Here is a 13445-nt window from a genome sequence, read left to right on the forward strand (position 1 = left end):
GCTGCTGGGTCGGACGCGGGAGCTCAGCGCGCGCGGCCCGGCCCCCAGCGAGCAGGCGTCGTTTAATTTCAGCGCGCGGCCTAGAAGACGCGGGAAGCGGCGCACCGTTTCCTTCTCGTCCCCTGGCCTCCATGAATTTTCGTTGTTGCTTGATTGGATTAAGAGCCGCGTGGTTTCAGGGCTTTTCGAGTGGACCGCGGGAGTGAGGGGCGTGAATCTAGGGACCCACCATTGACGGTGCGCGTTAGGTCCTTTGATCGATCAGGTGTCAGCTCCACAGCCCCTGGGAGTGGCCGGCCCAAGGAAGCGTCTCAAGGCACATGTGGTTCAGGCTTCGCATCTAGTTATGGAGGAAAGAAAGAGACGCCTTTGAGGTGTCACCCACCCTAAATCGGAATGAAGATCCCGCCTTGCCTCGTGGCTCATCGCGGCTCAGAAGCCCTGCGGTGGGGCCGCCTTACCTGTTCGGTTTATGACGCTCAGATGCTGGTGACCAGTTCTGCTGTAGGGTTCAATACTTATGTGCCCTGGCCTGTAAAGCCAACCGCTATGACTCAAGGACAGAGAGCTGGCGCAAGGTTGCCTAAGGAATGTGCCTTTTCTGCAGTCACTTGACTAGTCAGACTGCATCGGCAATGTAGAGAGAAAGACTTCATCCTGGCTGTGTGGACCGTCATAGGAACTGTTTACAGCAGTGTGTGAAAACCTCCAAACCTGTGACTCTTGCTTTAGTATAGGCATGCTTTAGTATAGGGACTCGATAGAAAGGAAATATACTTTTCGTGCCCTACTTTCCCTAGTCATTGTTAATCTCCCTGCAATAGCTAAAAATGTATACTTTTAAAATTCCAAACTAGGAGAGTGGATATATTTGTGTGCATATGTGCATATGTATGTGTGCCTAGAGTTTTCAACCAAATATAAGCAATCAAGTGAAGTAAGTCCTAAAAAAACAAAGGACTCAGACTCCATGTATAACTTGAACATGTTGAAGGTATACTTATCAAAAGAACAAAGTCTCTTAAATCTGTGTTAATGTAGGCATGATTTCTGTGAAAACAAACCAAAAAAAAAAAAAAAGCACTGGATAAGCTTTCTGGCAAATTTACTTCTGCTTTTACTTCCAGAAATGACATCACACTTCAGACCTCTGTTTCAAAATACTATGACCAAATCAAGATTCAGTGTGTATTCTTTCTGTAATCTTCAGAGATTTATCTAACCTCTTTGAGTTTGTTCATACTCTAGTAGAGCTCTTTCTCTGATGTGTCTGTGATGGAAGTATAAAGCTATTTGCTTGCAAATCCTTTAAAGAACACAAAGGAATCAAGTTATATAGCTATTAAATTTAAAACTGCTTCATAAACTATTATGTTTTATTATAGTTACTGACACATGCCTTGCACCCTGTGGGTTATATCATTAAGAAGCCTTAACCTTTAATCCATATACAAAGGATATATATTTAAAAATATATACGTCACCCTGCTCCATAAAAGCGTATGAGACAAGACACTTGCCAAACATAAAACCTTTCCTTTATAAGTCATACCCAAAAGGCTTATGTTTTTTGGTACTCCCCAGCATATTTGTTTACCAAGATTTGGCACTATGCACTCTGTGTACAAGTGGCCTTCTAAAGAGGAACAATAAATACATGCAATTTGGCTTTTTTCCCCCTGTAGTGCTTGTGGGCCTGCAGGTCGGCTGCGGATGCAGGTCTCTGTTGCGGAGGATGGGACTTGTTAAAGTTGTCAAGAATAAGGCCTACTTTAAGACATACCAAGTGAAATTTAGAAGATGACATGAGGGTAAAACTGACTACTATGCTTGGAAATGCTTGGTGATCCAGAATAAAAATAAGTACAACACACCCAAATATAGGATGATAGTTCGTGTAACTAACAGAGATATCATTTATCAGATTGCTTATGCCGGAATAGAAGGGGATATGATAGTCTGCGCAGCTTATGCACCCGAATTTCCAAAATACGGTGTGAAAGTTGGCCTGACAAGTTATGCTGCAACATATTGTACTGGCCTGCTGCTGGCCCACAGGCTTCTCAATAGGTTTGGCATAGACAAGATCTATGAAGGTCAAGTGGAAGTGACCGAAGATGAGTACAATGTAGAAAGCATCAATGAACAACCTGGTGCCTTCACCTGCTATTTGGATGCAGGCCTTGCCAGAACCACCACTGCAATAAAGTTTTGGGGGCCCTGAAGGGAGCGGTGGATGGAGGCTTATCTATCCCTCACAGTACCAAACGATTCCCAGGTTATGATACTGAAAGCAAGGAATTTAATGCAGAAGTCCATCAGAAGCACATCATGGGCCAGAACGTTGCAGACTACATGTGTTACCTAATGGAAGAAGATGAAGACGCTTACAAGAAACAGTTCTCTCAGTACATAAAGAACAATGTGACTCCAGATATGGAGGAGATGTATAAGAAAGCTCACACTACTATACGAGAGTATCCAGTCTATGAAAAGAAACCCAAGAAAGAAGTTAAAAAGAAGAGGTGGAATTGTCCCAAGATGTCCCTTGCCCAGAAGAAAGATCGGGTAGCCCAGAAGAAAGCAAGCTTCCTCAGAGCTCAGGAGTGGGCTGCTGAGAGCTAAACCAATCAATTTTCTATGACTTTATTCAAGATAAAAAAAAAAAAAACTACAACAAAGCAAAAAAAAAAAATACATGCAATGTGGCTATGTTTTCATCAACAGTCTAGATCAAGGATCTGACTCTAGCTCAGGCGTTAACTATATATCGATATAAATATATAGTTACATATTAACTATTTATAAGTTATATATAGTTAATATATGTAGTTTATATATAGTTAACAAAATATATATATGTAACTGTATATATATAACCATATATAAATAGTTAATACCTGAGCTAGAGTTATAACTATATATAGTTTTAAATATATATACCCAGCCCATCATGTATATGTTAGGGTCAGACTGGTGCAGTGGTAAAACCCCATGCTCTGTGAGGCAGTCTCACATGGGAAGATTCCTGGTTCAAGTCAGATGATCTCCCTTTCCCTGAGCGTGCCAGGCAAGAGTTTGCCAGTTATCTGGGGCTGGCTGTAGGCTGGGGGGTGGATTATGGCAATTGGACCCTATTTAGATGCTATTTGTTCTCTCTCACTCAAAGAAGAAATAAACTCAAAAACAAAATATAACCTTAATTAAAACTACTGTTACTAAGCTCCTGAACCACTAAGATATCTAATGCTACTAAATTAACTAAAAACTAAGATATATAACCCTGAAAATAACTACTGTTCTAGTTAAGATTATGTAGTAGGCAGTCAGTCATTCAACTGCTCATGATCTCAGTGACCTCTTGAATCGACCTGGAATAATAACTTCAGTACGCTCAAGCATACAAGATTTTTGTGTGGATAAAAGAAATAAAATGAGATAGTGTTTTGACATTTATACATATAATGCCACTTTTAAAAAGCAAAGTGACATCATTGTATAACAAACAAACAAACAAAAAGCAACCAGTGTCTTCCTATAATCCTCAATCCATAATTAGAATGTTATGTCCAGTGATGTAAAATTAACACACATTATCAATTTGTCTTTGGCCCTCATCACCTTGCATTAAGAAGATAGCAACAGCTTTACAGATTTATTTTTCATCCATGGTATAATCTTTCTAACTTACCCTTAACTGATTAAAAAAAAAAAAATTCTTGCTCCAGGATCACTTCTATCATAGCCTATTAAGAGCGGCTGCTGGGACCAGCAGTTAGTGTAATGGCTATGTTGTTGAACTCCCATGTAGCTGACCATGGTTCGAGTCTCGGACCCGGTGGCTTAAACTCACGCTGGATGCATGTGAGTGCGTGCCCAAGATCCCGAGAGGAGAATGGAGGAGAAGGGATTGTGGTAAGGCCATCCCTCGGCAGTAGTTTTCGCTTTCTATCTCTCTGTCTTTCTGGTGAGCGCTGGCGCCCTATAGCAAAACCTCTCCAAAAAAAAAAAAAAAGAGTGGCTACTGTTGATCTATTAATTCTGAGTTGATAAACCATTTCAAAAAATCATAGTTACTGTAATCCAACCAAGTGAATTTCCTTCTTATGGCTAGGTTTTAAAGATTTCCATTCTTTGGGGGTTTTAGTATATAAACTTGAAGGGATGATTGCATGGAAAATGGTAAGGTAGTGAGTGTGGTTTGAAGCCAAAGATGGCACATACATTAACCGGTTACCTGTTCTATTCTGGGAGAGCAAAGATATAATTTAGTTCTGGTTGTAGCCCATTTATGCACATTTGTCTGTATCTTTTACCTTGATGCTTTCCTACTCAGTTTTCATATCTATTCTTTTGTTTTGTTTTGTTTTTGTAGAGGTTTTTGCCATAGGGTGTGTGCGCTTGCTAGAAAGAGAGAGAGACAGAGACAGAAAGCGAGAAATCACGTCCCAGGGGGAATGGCCATGCCACAATCCCTTCTCCTCCATTCTCCTCTCAGGATCTTGGGCATGCATGCACACGTGCCTGGCGTGAGTTTAAGCCACCGGATCCGAACTTAAACCGCAGTTGACTACATGGGAGTCCAGAGACAGCCATTACGCTAACTGCTGGTCCCTCGCATCTATTCTAAATGACCTCCACAAAGTTTGTGGATCTACGATCCAAAGGAGAAAAACAAGTGGATAGGTTTAGCAGACACTTTCTTCACTGTTATTGTCTATTTACTGCCCTGCACTATTTTTGAGAATGAGTGATTCCAATTTGCATTAAATTCACTGTTATCTAAATTTTTAAAAAGAATGATTTATTTTTAATTTTATTTATTATCGTTATTCTTCAATTTTGACCAGAGAGAGAGAGAGAGAAAGGGAGAGGGAGAAAGCAAGCTACCAGGTCTGGGATTTGAACTGTGGTCAGCCATGTGGGAATCCAGTAACTCAATCACCATGCCACTTGCCAGTCTTGTAATTTATCTTAGTTCTTAAGCAAATCCATTAAAAACATTTGGGAGATACAAACCCTAGTTTTACCCTCTCTCTAAAATATATCCTTTTCTTTTCCATTGGATTCCTCTTCACCACCTGCAAATATGGTCAGGCTTCCTCCTCAGGGAAAGACAGTCTTCTCTTGATCCTTCTCTTCTTATTTAAATTCCATTCTATTTTTCACTTTCTCTCTCATGCCATATTCTTAAATGAGTGTTCTAAATACCTACTGCCTTGAATCCTCATCACCCAATCATTTCCTAACACCTAAATCTGGATTCAGTTCTCTACCAAATTGTATTATACATTTTTTTTAATTCCTTTTTTTAAATTGCCAGATACATGAATGCCAGAGAGAGAGAGAAAGCATCTCCCATCCCCCGCCTCAGGCATGGTCATGCCACAATCCTTTTTTCTTCCTCCCTCCTTCCTGTAAGAATTTTTGGAGACACACACAGGCCTAGTGTGTTTTTGCAAGCCAGGTCTGGGATTCAAGCCATTGTTATTCATGTGGAATCCAGATTTTATTCACAGCACTTAAACACAGTGCTATGAGACCAACCCCCCTAAATTATTTATTGTATCTGTTAATTGCATAAGATTCCTGTGGGTTGATTATTATGCAAATTTTGGGTCTTGTCACCAGAGAGTATGACTGGGTAGATCTAATTTGAAGTTTGAAGGCAAGAGAGAGGGGAAGGGAGAAAGAGATAGGGTTTTTTATTTGTTTGTTTTTGGTTTTAAGTTATTTCCTCCAGGAACAAGAGAGAGAGAGAAATAGTACCCCCAACAGGGTTCTGATGCCATAGTCCATCCCAGCCCTCATCCAACCTTGGACCATGGGCAAATGCATGCCTGGCATAGTCAGGGAGGTTTCCAGACCTGAACCAGGAAACTTCCCATGTGGGATTGCCTCACAGAGCATTATGTTTAACTCTTAAACCAAGCCTGGTAGTCAGAGATTGGTATTTTGGACAGGACAAGAGCCTGTCACTACTCTCCTGCCCCAGCCTCCCAATTAGTTACAATTACAATTTACACAAATATACTGGCATGTTCAGATTGGTCTGGGGCCTGGCACATGCCTCCCATGCAGCTTCCAGTCCTCCAAGCAGAGGTACACCACCATGGCTGACCAAGAATTTTTATTTATTTATTTATTTATTTAGAGATTTTTGCTATACGCTGCATGCCGTTGTCCTCCATTCTCCTCTCAGGATTTTGAGCACATATGCACATTTGACCAGCTTGAGTGGAATTACTGAGTTTGAAGATAAATGCATTTAGAATTTTGGTAAAATCAAGGGATTTTTAAATGTGATTTTGATGTTTTTGATGTTATACATCCGGTATGTTTCACATAGTATTTGAATTAAGTAAGTATATCATCGCCATCATCATTTCCTTTTAACATTAATCCATGAGGGACCAGCATTTGGTGTAATGGCTATGTCGCTGGAGGCCCATGTAGTCGACTGTGGTTCAAGTCCCAGACCCGGGGGCTTAAATTTACACTGTGTGTGTGTGTGTGCCCAAGATCCTGAGAGGAGAATGGAGGAGAAGGGATTGCGGCATGGCCATCCCCTCTGGAGGGTGATTTCTCGCTTTCTGTCTCTCTGTCTCTCCCTGTTTTTCTGGCGAGTGCACGTACCCTATAGCAAAAAAGCCTCTCCAAAAAAAAAATAAAAAAATATATATATGCATATGTATATATACTAAATATATATATGCATATATGTGTATATATATATATACTAAATATATACACATATATGCATGTGTATATATATATATATTAATCCATGCACTGCCATATCTGCTCTCATTCCCATAGATTTCAAGATTTCCAAACCAAATTTGTCGCCTTGACGTATGGCCTCATTCTGACTTTAAGCTTGTGTACAAACCTTGCCTTAAGACCTTCTCTAGACCCCTGCTCTAAATTCACAATCCAATTTTCTGTGATTTTCCAGAACTAGATGTTTTCACGCCTGCCTGTGTACTCATCAGCTCTGTAAATCCTTGTCCTAGATCAGGTCCCCATCACCCAGTCCCACCCACATCCTTGTCACTTACGCTAATACATATGGAACAAACAATGTGTAATTAAATACTAATTGCTTGGTACAAGCTTTAAGTAGAGAGCTAGAGCAGTCAGGGAAGATTTCCTGGTGCTAAATTCTCTTAAATTCTCTTAATACTTTCTATATTTTTGTTTCTTTTATAAATGAATACTTTGTTTTTTCAGGGTTTTGTTTGTTTGTTTGTTTTTTAGCCATAGCTAGAGACAGATTAGGGGAAAGTGAGAAATCACTCCCCATGGGTGTTGGCCCTACCACAATCTCTTCTTCTCCATTTTCCTCCCAGGACTTTTGGCACACACCTACACTCAACAGGGTAATTTTTAAACTGCCGGATCCAGGACTCTAACCATGCTCAACCATGTGGGAATCCAGCGCTTTAACTGCGACAGCATTTGTTGGCCCCTATAAATAAAGAAGTTTAATTTGAAAAGGGAATGAAAGAGTCAAGAGGTGTGATTTTTAGCTAGGCCTGAAAAATGACTGGGATCTAACCAGGCAGATGACAGAAAAGAAAGCAAACAAGGCTAGAACAGAAGTCGAATATTTTCACATGGCTACTTTCCAAATGTGGCCATTTGGATGAAGCTAGGACAGCCCAGTTAGAATGTGAAAATTGGGGCCAGCAGAAAGCATAGCAGTTTCATCGCTGGACTACATGGCTTATCACAGTTTGAGTCCTGGACCTGGTAGCTTGAAACTCATGGGAGGAGAACAGAGGAGATGGAATTGAGGTGGCCAAACTCTGAAGGGGTGATTTCTCACATTCTCTCTTACTATCTCTGTCTCTCTCTCTCTCCTTCCCACCACACTTGTGTATGTGCATACATGCTCTAAGGGAAAATACAAAAACAAAAACAAAAAGAATGTAAAAATCACCTTAAAAAATTAATGTGACAGGCCAGCAGTTGGCATAATGGCTATGTTGCTGGACTCCTATGTAGTTGACCGTGGTTTGAGTCCTGGAGCCGGTGGCTTAAACTCACGCCGGGCGCATGTGCGTGCGTGCCCAAGATCCTGAGAGGAGAACGAAGGAGGGATTGCGGTGTGGCCATCCCCCCTGGGGGGTGATATCTCGCTTTCTGTCTCTCTGTCTCTATCATTCTGGCGAGTACACGCACTCTATAGCAAAAACCTTTCCAAAAAAAGAAAATTAATGTGTACAATCAGACATCCATGATTTGTATTCCATCCTTAATGCTCATTCCAAATATGGTGAACTTCTATTTTCCACTTAGCTACTGGGTACAAACAAATGTGCCTGGCATGCTCTTCAAGCTGCCAGGGATGAGATTTGAACACAGTTGTCCTCTTGAGAACTGGCTTTGTCTGCATAGAGCTTCAATGCTGCACTAGGGGGCCAGTCTTGTCATAGAGTTTTTGTAATTATTACTTAAAATGAGGTAAGAACTATACAATACTTGCCACAAAGTAACCATTGGTAAAGGGTTATTATAATTATTTAAGGTATTAATATAAAAGTATCCTCTGGGAACCAGCAGTTAGCGTAATGGCTATGTCGCTGGACTCCCACGTAGTCGACCGCGGTTCGCGTCCCGGACCCGGTGGCTTAAAACTCACGCTGGGTGCGTGTGCATGCGTGCCCAAGATCCCGAGAGGAGAATGGAGGAGAAGGGATTGCGGCGTGACCATCCCCTCTGGGGGGTGATTTCTCCCTTTCTGTCTCTATGTCTGTCTCTGTCTGTCTGGCGAGGGCACGTGCCCTATAGAGAAAACCTCTCCCCCCCAAAAAAATAAATAAAAGTATCCTGCCAAATAGATTGGATGGCAGGGGTGGTTTGCATTAGGATGGTCAACAAGGGGCCAGCAGGTAGTGGCGTGGTGGTTAACAGTGTTGGACTCCCACATGGCCAGAAAGCTGGCAGTTGCTTTCTCACCCTCTCTCTGGAAATGCTAAAATAATAATAATAAAGTAAAATAATTCTTAAAAAAAAATAAAGAATGGTCAACAAGGAGACTTGTGAGGAATTCCCAACCTGAAATTATTTTGAGTTTGAAGTAGGGGGACAGCGAATACAAATAGGACCAACATATATAAGAGATATCAAGAATGGAAACTGATTATGTATGAAATTAAGAGGATGAGGAAAAGTGATAGATGCAGATCTATGATTCTTAAAAGTTGAGAATACTGTCATTATCAGATGTTGGAATTTTTTTTGGTGTACAATTACACAAAGTAGGAAGTAGTCTATATTGGCATCACTATAAAATGTAGTCTGAGAAGCAAGGGACAGGCAAAATGCAAATCAAATAGTGTATTGATAACTCAAAATTAAAGACATTAAAGATATAACTTAGGATGACAAGATTTTGTCAGAAACTATTATGATGGTTATGGGAAAATTTTAACCACATTTAATTCAGAAGAATTCGCCTATCAGTGACAAAAGTTAAAGTACTTTACCTAAAATCTCTTTGAGTTCAAAGTCATAGAATACAAAGCAAACACCAACTTATTTGAAGCTATATTTCATTTTGTATTTTTCCCTGATAGAAAATTCAGGTCAGTCATTTTTGGATTCAGTATATTTGTTGTTGCCTTTTTCATAATTCCTTTTCTTTTCTTAGCATCTTGAATTTCTCAGTGATGTGTTTTGGGTAGGATTGATCCTTCCTTCAAGGGTAGCTTCTGATGTGCCAATCAGTGCATCTCCCTGTCACAGTGGTTGAATCATAGATGAAAACATGCCTCATTCCAGGCCCATGAACAATAAGGAATCTCAGTTCTCAGACTGGTTTGAGTTACTGAGGAAGCAAACTGTCTCTTTTCTGTTAGACAATGAACCCAGAAGAAAGTTGTTCCAGAATTGTTGGCATCTATCTTGTCACCATAAGGAGGAGCCTGGTGAAAATGGAGTCAACACTGAAGAAACTGAGCCAGAAATTTGAGAGAGAGAAAGTGGGTACTTGACCTAATTCTTGAGCCCCTGAGCTGAATGAAAGCTGATTTAAAATCCAGTCTATCTTTTAAATTGTCTGCAACTTAGTAGCCTGCTAATTCACTTTGACGTTTTAGCTGGTTTAGGCTGGATTTCCTGCTATTTGCAACCAAAATTTCAGCTAATACAAATGCCAAGGTATTTATAAATGTTGGTCTTGTCCTGAACAGGGCATTGTCAATATCATGCCATATACACTGATGAATCTCAGATAAGGGTTTGAGTGAGTGCTTTGCAGGGTTTATAGCAGAAGCACAAGTTACTGAGGTGCAAATATCCATTGGGATGTAGAGTGTTTGGTAGAACTTAAGATGTTTCATTCATAGATACAGTGTAAGTCAGCTTGTGGGACTATTTTCTGAAATCTATCAAACTTCACTTTAGTATGTAAAGGAGCACTAAGAGATATGATGAAAAGCAGCTTGGTGAATAATTTGCTTATTTTCTAACCTCTTCATGAGAAATATTTGTGTCACACTGAAACATGTAAAAAATGTGGTATTTAAGTTTTCATTCTGAAATGAACCCACTGAATTTTCTATAAGATCCTCACTATAATAAGGCAGCGGGAGAGGATGGCGGCCAGGGCTCCACAGCGGGGCGTGGACCATGGAGTAACTGCACGTGTGAGCAGTTGCCCAAGAAGGACATTAGCAAGTTTCTGCAGGAACATAGTTCAGATTCATTTCTTGCAGAACATAGATTACTAGGAAACATTAAAAATGTCACCAAGACAGCTAACAAGGACCATCTGATTACAGCATAGAACCATCTTTTTGAAAGCAAACATTTCAAGGGTACTGAAAGTATAAGTAAAGTGTCTGAGGAAGTGAAAAATGTGAAGCTTAATGAAGAAAACCCCAAAGAAACCAAACCTGAAGAGACTCAGGATAAGGGTCCACCAAAATACGCAAAATCTTTTCTTAAAAAAGGAGATAAAACCAACTTTCCCAAAAAGGGTGATGTTCACTGCTGGTACACAGGAACACTACAAGATGGGACTGTTTTTATTTTGAGAGTGGTTTTTGTTTTTGTTTTTGTTTTTTTTTGCTACAGGGCGTGTGTGCTCACCAGAAAGACAGAGACAGAGAGACAGAAAGTGAGAAATCACCCCCCAGGGGGGATGGCCACACCGCAATACCTTCTCCTCTCAGGATCTTGGGCACACATGCACATGCACCTGGCTCGAGTTTAAGCCACCGGGTCCAGGACTCGAACCACGGTCAGCTACATGGGAATCCAGCGACACAGCCATTACGCTAACTGCTGGTCCCTAGATGGGACTGTTTTTGATACTAATATTCAAACGAGTTCAAAGAAGAAAAAAAGTGCCAAACTTTTAAGTTTTAAGGTTGGAGGAGGCAAAGTTATCCTAAGATGGAATGAAGCACTTTTGACTGTGAGTAAAGGAGAAAAGGCTCAACTGGAGATTGAGCCAGAAAGGGCTTGAAAGGACAGCCAGAAAGGATAGAAAGCCAGAAAGGACAGTCTGATGCCAAAATTCCACCAAATGCAGAACTCTTTTTTGAAGTGGAATTAGTGGATATTGATTGATAAAGCAGTTCTTCAGATCTAAAGACATCAACGACAATAAAACTTGGCTTTGAAGAAACCTATGTAACAAACTAGAGCTTATTACTATTGTAAGGAAAGACTCAACTGGACAATTCAAGGAGTTAAAATTTGTTTATAGCTTATTTTAACTTTTGAAAAATGTAATCCTTATAAATCCCTAAAGTCTAAAATATTTTACTATGGCTATGTAAAATATTGGTTGAGATCTGTTTTTTCTTTTACCTCATATTGGAAACTTAAAGACTCAATAAAAATGTATCTATTGTCTGGAAAAAGAAAAAAAGATCCTCACTATAATCCAAAGATAAAAAAGCACTGTAAGATATTAGTCGGAACAAGTCATTGAGTAAACATTTTCCTTAGTACTAAACTTGAGAATTAGGGGAATATATATATAGAAACAGAGATAGAAAGCGAGAAATCACCCTCCCTCCCAGGAGGGATTGCAGCATGGCAATCCATTCTCCTCTTGGGATCTTGGGCACGCATGCACATGCGCCTGGTGTGTATTTAAGCCGCTGGGTCCAGGGCTCGAACCGCAGTCAACTACGTGGGAGTTCAGCGACATAGCCATTACACTAACTGCTAGTCCCGAGGGGAATATTTTTGAAGAAGCATAGAACATTTCCCTATAAATCATATCAGTCCTGAAGAGAATATAACAGGCATGGCCTCAAGCCTTGAAGCATTTGTGGGAGTTGCCTTTGAAGGGCTAGCCAGTGCTATGGCTAAGGGTAGTAGCTAAGAAATAGATGAAGACTATCTGCAGGATAAAAAAAGAAAACATAAATAAGCCACCAGCAGGTCTTGGAGAATCCATGAAGGTTTAGTTTATGGTTTTGGAATGTCATGGCTGTAATTGCAACCAAGTGAGTCAGATTAGTTCAAAAAGAAATAAATAGATCCCATGGAAGTTTAGGAAACATGGAGCAGAAGTATGGCTGGTTGCTATAATGGTTGACATTGAAACTATCAGTAATTGTCCAGGAATTAGAATAAGTACCTACCTAAATAAATAAATAAATAAATAATAAAGGGAAAAAAAAAAAGACTTTTGAGGAACAACCAGGGAAGTGTGTACACAAATCAAGCATTAAACATATTAAGGAGGCCCAGTCTCAGTGGCACAGTTGGGGCAAACTGAACTGCAGTGTCATAAGCCACGTAGCTGACCACAGGTTCAGATCCCTGAGTCAAGCTGAAAACATGCCGGGTGTGTGCATGCCCAAGACCCTGATGAGCTGGAGGAATGCAGGAATCTGGGAGATGGTTGTGTATCAACACCCTTTCGAGAGTGCCTCTCCCTCTCTCTCTCTCTCACATGTGTCCACACATGCTTTCTTTCATGAATAAAATAAACTTAAAAAAAGAAATTATCATTAATATGAATAGGTATGGTAATGATATTGTAGTTCTGTTTTTTTTAAGTCCTTATTTGTTAAAGATAAAAAAAGACAATAACAGCAAACAAAATTTAAAATCCCCAAAACTTTACCGATCTTTTTATTTATGTGCAGGCTATGACTTTTTTTGAATCTTTAATAAAGATAGCATTTCCTTACAAGTTGAAAGATGATATGAGAATGCCACTGGTTGTAGATAATGGAAGATTTGAAAATTACAAGTATTTTCTAAATGTGTATCAGAGACTGCTTGTGTTTATCAGTCTCACTTGATTTAGTGTGGCCATATGTCTGAATTCTGCCAATGGAATATTAGTGGAATTGATGTATGTCCTTCTAGGTTATCAAACCTCCCAGGAATTTTCCTCATTGTCTTTCCCCATCTGTCATCTGAAGGACAGGACTTCTAGAAAAGGGTAGAGCCAACATCTGGAAGAA

At 40.1% G+C, this 13445-nt stretch overlaps 2 pseudogenes; both read left to right on the forward strand.

Moving 5' to 3' along the window:
- The first annotated feature begins 1667 nt into the window (after nt 1-1667).
- On the forward strand, nt 1668-2625 carry LOC102474507 (60S ribosomal protein L5 pseudogene; annotated as a pseudogene).
- A 7244-nt stretch (nt 2626-9869) lies between these two features.
- Nucleotides 9870-11583, forward strand: LOC102486288 (peptidyl-prolyl cis-trans isomerase FKBP3-like; annotated as a pseudogene).
- Nucleotides 11584-13445: the final 1862 nt, after the last annotated feature.

The sequence above is a fragment of the Tupaia chinensis genome, unplaced genomic scaffold (assembly GCF_000334495.1).
Source record: "Tupaia chinensis unplaced genomic scaffold, TupChi_1.0 Scaffold000232_1, whole genome shotgun sequence".
NCBI classification, from domain to species: Eukaryota; Metazoa; Chordata; class Mammalia; order Scandentia; family Tupaiidae; genus Tupaia; species Tupaia belangeri.